Raw genomic sequence first — 9,744 nt, forward strand, 5'->3', positions numbered from 1 at the left:
GGTAAACAGCTACATTTCGGGTATCATAACCCCTAGGACTGGATACCATTTACAATGGGACCATAAGATAAATTTTAATACATAACAAACAGTCATAATTCAACTTTCACTCATTTAGTCATTTTATCAAACACTTGGAAGGCCTAACCTTGTACATAGGAATGATTAACATGCTGACATCTAATGACTTCAACAATGAGTTCATAATTTAGGGGATTAAACATAATACTTACATCAACCAACGTACGCATTAGTTTATTCCATATAAAATTCACACATTCATAACTTGACACTCAAATTACAATGCATACATGGACATACTATGATCTATGTCAAGCAAATTCATAATTCAAGCTTTGAAAAAGGTTCTTGGTCTCCAAGGGTTGGAAGGGACCCAAGGTTAAACCTTTAACATACCTCAATTAAAGAATTTGTGAGGTTTCTTGGCTGTTTCCTTGAAACTTGAGCTTGAATCTTGAAGAGTTAGGGTTTGTTCTTAATAGATAATGGATTTTAATTAAGAGAGTTTGAGTAAAAGATGAATAAATATGCAGTCGTCAATCCTGTGTTATGGACCTATTGGGTGAAAGGAAAATGACTTATTTACCCTTAAAAATATGGAACAAAACTGAATAAAATGCACGGACTGGACTGGGTAGGGCACTGCGGGCTCCGAAGTGTCGCTCTGGAGTGAGGGTCGCGGGCTCTAGCATGGGATCCCTAGCACTGAATAGGATAGGGCGCTGCAACATAGGATATGACGTTACCTTTCAGCATTAAAACACAACCCCAACCAAATCTGGAAGCATTACAATAAACAATAAACCCATATGAACCATCGAGCAACGTGAAGACTAGGGCTTAGGTGAGTTGAGTTTTTAAATCCTAAAAACTCTTATCACCAGAATCTGACCATTGAAACTTGACTTTATTCTGAGTCAATATGGACATGAGGGATGCAATAGATGACAACCCTTTAATAAACTGTCCTTAATAGCTAGCCAAACCCAAGAAACTACTGATATGTGATGGAAAATGGGTCTGGGCCAGTTTCTCACTGATTCAGTCTTTTGAGGGTCAACTCTAACGCCATTACCGACAATGATATGGCTAAGAAAAGCTACTGATCTGAGCCAAAATTTTCACTTAATGAATTTGGCGAATAACTGATGGTCTCAAAGATTCTGCAACACTATTCTATGGTGGTATAAATGATCATTTTCATTATGGCAATAGACAAGGATATCATCTATACAGACTATGCCGAACATGTCCAAGCACTATTTGAACACTCAGTTCATCAAGTCTATAAAGACTGCTGGGGTGTTTCTGAGACCAAAGGACATGACTAGAAACACGAAGTGACTATACCTGGTTCAGAAAGTTATTTTTAGAATGTCATATTCTCTTACTCTGAGCTGATGATAGTCAAATCTGAGGTCTATTTTAGAAAATTAACTGGCACCCTAAAGTTGGTCGAACAAATCATCTATTCTAGGAAGCGGGTATTTATTCTTGATTGTGACTTCATTCAACGATGATAGTCGATACACATCCTAAGAGAACTATTTTTCTTATGTATGAGTAGGACTGGTGTGCCTCACGGGGAGACATTGGGACTGATGAATGCCTTATTTAATAGGTCTTTTAACTATTCTTTTAGTTTTTTTAGTCCAGCTGGACCATTTTGTATAGCAGAATAGAGATGGGTTGGGTATCTTGGAGAAGGTCTATCCCAAAGTCTATTTTCCCTTTTAGGAGGAACTCCATAAAGATCTTTGGGAAACACCTCTGGAAATTCCCTTGTTACTAGAACTGACTCAAGATTAGGCATCTCAGAACTAGAGTCGTTGACGCGCAAAATATGATAGACACATCCCTTGGATATCATTTTTCTCGCTCTAAAGTATGAAAAAAGATGATCCCTAGGCGCTGTGCTAATACCCCTCTACTAAAGGACTGGTTTATTTGGGAACTGGAATTAGACAATTCAGTTTCAATAATCAACTGAAGCACAACATGAATGAAGCTAATCCATGCCAAGAATGACATAAAAATAAGTCATCTCTAGTTCTATAAGGCCTACTTATGTGACTTTCTAAGACACTATAACCGGTTAGTTTCTGTATACCCGCCAGGCTATGATAGACTTACCCACTAGGATAGTTATTGAGAAAGGCTCTATCAAGGTTTCGAGACTGAATCTGAAGTTGACCACTAAATAAGGAGTTTTAAAAAAAAGAGAATCTCTAGGTTCAAGCAAAGCATAAACATGTAAATGAAAGACTTACAACGCACTAGTAACTATTTCAGGAGAAATTTTCTAATCTTGTCAGGACAGAAGTGCATAGATTCTATTTGACACTGCCCACTAGTAGCACTAGAAGTGGTACCCTATGAAGAAAGATGATTGGACTAAACTAGGGGGATGATTGTGCTGACTCTATGGACCTTCCTGTGGAAATTTTTTAATTCTTTGACCTGGCTTGCCAAACCTAAAACATACATCACTACCAGCTCTGCAAACACCCGGATGGTTCCTACCACATTTTTGGCAAAGAGAATTTATTCGAGCACTATTCACACTACCCTGTGACTTAGAGCCTGATGCCCTATCCTTGTTGTCATTCCTGAATTTGGGAATTAGTGCACTAGCCAAAGACAAAGCTGGGATGAAAGATTTCGGGAAAATATAAAGACGTTTACCACCCTCTGACTTTGGCTGAGTGATATTAAAGCTACCTATCCTAGCTCTCTAGTTCTCCCTCTCTCAACTTAATCTTTTCTTTCTCTATCTATTGTGCATGGATCATAAGCCTAGATAGGTCCATTTCCTTAATCATCATCGTAGTCCTACATTCCTTGACTATGCTATTAGATACCCCATACACAAATTTGATTATCCTAGAACCGTTGTTAGCTACTATATGGGGAGCATACCTATCCAGCTAAGTAAACTTGAGGGAATACTCTTTCACACTCTTGTTGTCCAGTTTTAGATTAATAAATACTAACACCTTATCATCTCGCAACTCTAATGGGAAGAATCTTTCTTAGAAGGAAGTAGAAAAATCCTCACACTCTACAGGTTTAGCCTCTGTGCCCCTATCCCTTTTCCACTGCTTAAACCAAGTATGAGCCATATCTTATAACTGGTAAGTAGCTAGATTAGCACCCTCACTAGAAGTCACCCTCATATTTTCTATTACCTTCTGCACCATGTCTAGGAATTCCTATGGATCCTCTTCAGACTTAGATCTCAAAAATGAAGAAGGATTCTTTCGAGTGAAGTCCTAAATCCTAGTTGCGGTAGTATAGGCCACTGCGTTGGACTGAACAGTAACTGGCGCCACAAATTTTAGGCTGCTACGAAGTGAGCTAGAGTGGTGAATGCAATTCTAAACTTCATATGATAAGCATGCTCATTCAGGGGATTTTCCTAAATGGGTAGAGGTGCTGGATGGTTTTTGGTTATTCTTCAGTTAGTCTTTATGGAAGGCATATTCTGTACATGGAAAGAAAAGTTGAAATTGATAGAAAGTTTAACTTGAGCTCCTTCTCATTCACATGATATGGACACTGAAAGAAGGGAAACATTTCCTAAAATGTCTTCTAGCCTCTTGCCCATAAGTGTGGCGCGCTTCACACACATACAAAAAACTCTAATCAACGCAGCTTTTAGAATCCCTAGGACAACTTTAAAACCTTACGCTCTGATACCATGTTTGTAATGACCCAAGAGTACACCTTGGACGCCACACGGTGCTTACGGCCCCATGAGACCATAAGATAACCATGAGCTGGTACCTACTATGAGCACTAAATTAAAGTGATAAGCAATATTTGTGAAATTTTAACTGAAATGCCATAAGGTTTTTATAGTTGAAATTAATACTAAATCATCGTTTAAAAGTTTTGGAAAAATATTGATAAAATGACTGATAATCAAAATCAAAAATTGACCAACTATATATACTAGTCTGAAAGCCTCTAAATGGTTTGACTTTGGAAATAATGGGACAAGCCCCCAACTAACTCCAATTGACTAAATAACTGAACTACCAACATAACTGAACATAAGATAACTCATCTTCGAAGGTATAGGACTCACCATAATATTGTTGCTGATGCAATGGAAAGTCTTAGTACAATCGAGGATCTGAACATTTGAACCTATGATATAAGACATCCTAGCATAAGAAAAGAGTATGCGGTCAGTACTTTTGAATGTACTGGTATACTAAATTAGGTGAGGCTAATATGCACGGATTCTTGTTCAGGATTAATAACTGACTGAAAGTAAGGCATGAGGTATTGAGTAACAATGCATGAAAACTATAAAGACTGAGAATGCATGACCATTCATAAAAAAAGTAATAAAGTAACTGGTAAACTAAGATACTAAAATCCAATAGTTTATTAACTGATAAACTATATGCTATGATCAAGAAAGACTGAACTGAATTCTAAACTGAGTGCTAAAACTAAAATTGTGGGAGCTTTCATCTAACTGACATGCCCTAATATAGACTGATTGGATTCAAACCTATAACCCAGTTTGATGGGTGTTAGTACTGTGCCATGGGTTACTAACAATGGCCGGGTCAACCCCAATCTAGTAGGAAGACTCATGATATATATATATATATATATATATCAACCCTGACTGGTAGGAAGAGATATTAACCTACGCTGGCTACATAATTCTATAACTTAGGGCTTCCTACTAAGGGCCACACACTAAACTGGCAGGAATGCCCCCATCCCTGGGTTCGCTTGGTGCTAAATATTACTCCTAACTGAACCGACACTGAGCACTAAATTGGGTTAGGATTGACTGTACTCACGCTGACCTTTTTAACTGACTGAGTACTACTTAACATGATTTGACTGTGACCTTTCTATGACTACTATAAACTAGGTAAACAATAAGATTTTGGGTATCATAACCCCAGGAATCGATATCATTGACAATAAGACCATAACAAAAGATTTAAGATATAACAAACAATCATAATTCAACTTTTCACTCATTTAATCATTTTATCAAACACTTGGAAGACCTAACCTTGTACATAGGAATGATCAACATGCTGACATCTCATGACTTCAACAATGAGTTCACAATTTAGGGGATTCAACATGATACTTACATCAACCAACGTACGCATTAGTTTATTTCATATGAATTTCACACATTCATAACTTGACACCCAAATCATAATACATACATGACATAATATGATCTAAGTCAAGAAAATCCATTACTCAAGCTTTCAAAAAGGATCTTGGTCTCCAAAAGTTGGAAGGGACCCAAGGATGAACACTCAACATACCTCAATTGAAGAATTTGTGAGGGTTCTTGGTTGTTTTCTTGAAACTTGAGCATGAATATTGAAGATCTAGGGTTCATTCTTGAGAGAAAAATGGCTTTCAATTGAGAGAGTTTGAGTAAAATATGACCAAATATGTTATTTGGGGCTTCAATACCGTGTTATGGACCTATTGGGTAAAGGTAAAATGACTCATTTGCCTTTAAAAATATGGAACAAAATTTAAGAAAATGCACGGACCAGACAGGGAAGGGCACCGTGGACTCCGGAGCACCGCGGCCTCCCCCAGCACTGGACTGGGTAGGGCGCCAAAGGGCTAATCACCCTCCGCTGCTGTTTTGGAAGTCCATACAAACCCTTACGTTTTCCAAAAATTTTGAAACTAACCCAAGTTGTACTATTGACTTCCCCGATCATGAATCAACTTAAAAAATACCTTTCTAATATCGAAAAGTTCATGAATAAATACATCGAAGTTTTAGGTCTTTAGAAATGATTAAGTCCTAACACTTAGTAAAATATTTGAAGTATTAGACCCCTTTTAGTTGTAAGAGTGAGCCAAAATGAGGTTAGAATCTTATGGGGTCTTACAATATCTCCCCCTTGGAAACATTCATCCTCGAATGAGGCTGATTAAGCTAAGAAAACTGAGTAATTGAGGTTACATGCTGAATATACATGCTAAAAACATGATTACATGACTGAGCGAATTCGTGAATGCATGAGTGACATGAGAAATACATGCAGATGGAATTGAGTATGAAGTAGAATAAATCTAAGGAAGATTGTTACCTTAGGATGAGTCAGAGTTTGCATAGAAGAGATAAGGGTCATGGTTCGCATGTCTGCTTCTTCTTCCCAAGTGACTCCCTCAACAAACTGGTTTCGCCAAAGGACTTTGACCAAGGTGACTTCTTTGTTCCTTAGTCTGCGAATCTAACACTCAAGAACTTCGACTGCAATTTTTTTGTAAGAGAAACATCTACACTTTCTAAGGGGACTACAACCACTCCCTCACTAATATATTTCTTTAGCAAGGAGATGTGAAATAATGGGTCCACTAATGCTAAGTTTGCATGCAACTCAAGTTAATAGGCTACCTTCTCATAGCGACTCAAGATCTTGTAAGGCCCAACTTATCGGGGAATGAGCTTCCCCTTCTTGCCAAACCTCTTTAGTCCCTTCATGGGAGAGATCTTTAGATACACAAAATCCCCAATCTCAAACTCGAGATCTTTCCTCCTCACATCCCCATAAGATTTCTGTTGGCTTTGGGTTGTCTTAAGCCTTTCCCTGATTAATTGAACCTTTTGTAAGTAATTAATTACTAGATTTAGTCCTATCAATATGGTATCCTCTACCTCAAACAAACAAATAGGAGATATACACCTGATTCTATAAAGAGCCTTAAATGGAGCCATCTGAATAATGGAATGAGCTATTATTATATACGAATTCTATCAAAGGTAAGTGATCATCCCAGCTACCTTTAAAATCATGGGAACATGCTCTCAATATTTCTTCTAGGGTCTGAATGGTCCTCTCTATATGACCATATTTCTGAGGGTGTAAAGTTGTACTGAGGCGAACTTAGGTACCAAGACCCTTTCGGAAAGCCTTCCAAAAATAAGAGGAAAACTAAGTACCTCTATCTAAAATGATGGAAAATTGGACTACATGAAACCTAACCAACTCTCTAAGGTAGAGGTTAGCATAGTCCTCAGCTGAATAAGAAGTATGGACTGGAAAGAAATGGGCTGATTTGGTCATCCGATACATAATAACCCAAATGAAATCTTGTTCATGACGAGTACAAGAAAAAACCATTACAAAGTCCATGTTCACTTCTTCCCACTTCTAAGTGGGAATAATTAACTCCTGTATATAACCACTAGGCTTTTTGTGCTCAACCTTAACTTGTTGTCAAATAGAGCACTTAGCTACAAACTCCGCAATATCTTTTTTCATACCACTCCACCAATAGATTTAACGCATATCATGGTATATCTTAGTGGCCCCTGGGTGAATAGAGTAATGTGCACCATGCACTTCTGCAAGAATTAGTTGTCTTAACTCATCTACACATAGAACACACAGCCTACCCTGGCAATACAACACACTATTTCTCCTTGGGAGAAAACCTCTATTTTTTGGTCTCTGACAAACTCCTTCAACCTAACCAAACTAGAATCCATATCTTGCTTTTCTTTCACTTTGGCAACCAAAGAGGATTTTGAACTATTTTGCACCCACACACTACCCTTGGCTAAATCAACCAAATGGATGCCTAGTCAAGCAAGCTGATGAACTTCCTGAACTAGCTTTTTTTTATTATTTTCAATGTGAGCAACATTACCCATGGAAAATCTACTGAGAGCATCTTGCACTGTATTGGCCTTTCCCAGATTATACAAAACACTCATATCATAGTCTTTCAACAACTCAAACCACCTTATTTGTTGCAAATTCAAATCTTTTTGTGATAATACATACTGCAATCTCTTGTGGTCTGTGAACACATCAACATGCACCCCATACAAATAATGCCTCCAAATCTTTAAGGCAAACACAACGGCTGCTATTCAAGATCATGGGTAGGGTAATTCTTTTCATGGGCATTAATATTTCTTGTGTCATAGGCTATGACCTTACCCTTCTCCATCAAAACATAACCCAAACCAATTCTGGAAGCATCAAAGTAAACAACCAACCCATATGAACGAAAGGAAATGTCAAGACTAGGGCTGAGGTGAGTCGAGTCTTCAACTCCTGAAAAATCTTCTCACAGGAATCTAAATATTGAAACTTTACTTTTTTTCTGAGTCAATATGGACATGGGGGATGCATAGACAAAAACCCTTCAACAAACCATTGGTAATAGCCAGCCAAACCCAAGAAACTCCTGATATATATTAGAGAAATGGGTTTGGTCCTATTAGCTAAGATCAGTAAATTTACACTTACTGAATTTGGCACACAATTGATGGGCTCAAAGAGTCTACAACACTATTCTAAGGTGGAATACATGATCGTTTTCATTACAAGAATAGACAAGGATATCATCTATAAAGAATATGATGAACAAGTCTAAGTACTATTTCAATACTCGGTTCATCAAGTCCATATAGGCTGCCGGGGAATCTGTAAGACCAAAAGATACGACTAAAAACTCAAAGTGACCATACCGAGTTCAAAAAGCTATTTTCGGAATGACACATTCTCTTACTCTGAGTTAATGATAGCCGAATTTGAGGTCTAATTTAGAAAAGTAACTGGCACCGTAAAGTTGGTAGAACAAGTCATCTATTCTAGGAAGTGGGTATTTTACTTGATTGTGACTTTTTTCAACTGACAGTAGTCGATGCATATCCTAAGAGAACTATCTTTCTTATATATGAATAGGACTAGTGCACCCCATAGGGAGATGCTGGGCCTGATTGATCCCTTATTTAGGAGGTCTTTAAACTTTTCTTTTAGTTCTTTGAGTTCAGTTGAAGCCATTCTATATGTTAGAGTGGAGATGGGCTGGGTATCTGGGAGAAAGTCTATCCCAAAGGTTATTTCCCTTTCGAGAGAAACTCTGGGAAGATCTTTGGGAAACACCTATGGAACGTCCCTTGCTACTTTAACTAACTGAAGATTGGGCATCGCAGAACTAAAGTCTTTGACCCGCACAAGATGATAGACACATCCCTTGGATATCATTTATTTTGCTCTAAAGTATGAAACAAGATGAACCCTAGGTGCTGTGGTACTACCCCTCCACTCAAGGACTAGTTCATTTAGGAACTAGAAGTAGACAATTCTATTTCTACAATCAACTGAATTATAGCATGAATGAAGACAATCTGTGCCAAGAATAGCGTTAAAATTAGTCATATCTTGTTCTATAAGGTATACTGATGTGACTTTTTGAGACACTATAACTGGGCAGTTTTGGTATAACCACTTTGCTATGATAGACTTACCCACTGAGGTATATACTGAGAAAGGTTCTATTAATATTTTGGGACTAACTTTGAAGTTGAACATTGTATATGGAGTTACAAAAGAAAGAGAAGCTCCAGGGTCAAGCAAAGCATAAATATGTAAATGAAAGACTTGCAGCATACCAATAACCACATCTGGAGAACTTTCTTGATCCTTTCGGGACTAGTGTGCATAGAGCCTATTTAGGCACTACCCACTTGTGGAGAAGCAACACCATGCTGAGATAGGTGACCAAAATAAATTGATGAATGATTGTGCTGACTCTGTGGACCTTCCTGCAGATATTCTTTGATTCTATGACCTGGATTTCCACACCCAAAATATACGTTGCTACAAGCTCTGCATATACCTACATATTTCCTACTATATTTCTAGCAAAGAGGATTTATTCAAGCAGTATTCACACTACCCTGAGACTTAG

Source organism: Capsicum annuum, chromosome 6, assembly GCF_002878395.1.
Source record: "Capsicum annuum cultivar UCD-10X-F1 chromosome 6, UCD10Xv1.1, whole genome shotgun sequence".
NCBI classification, from domain to species: Eukaryota; Viridiplantae; Streptophyta; class Magnoliopsida; order Solanales; family Solanaceae; genus Capsicum; species Capsicum annuum.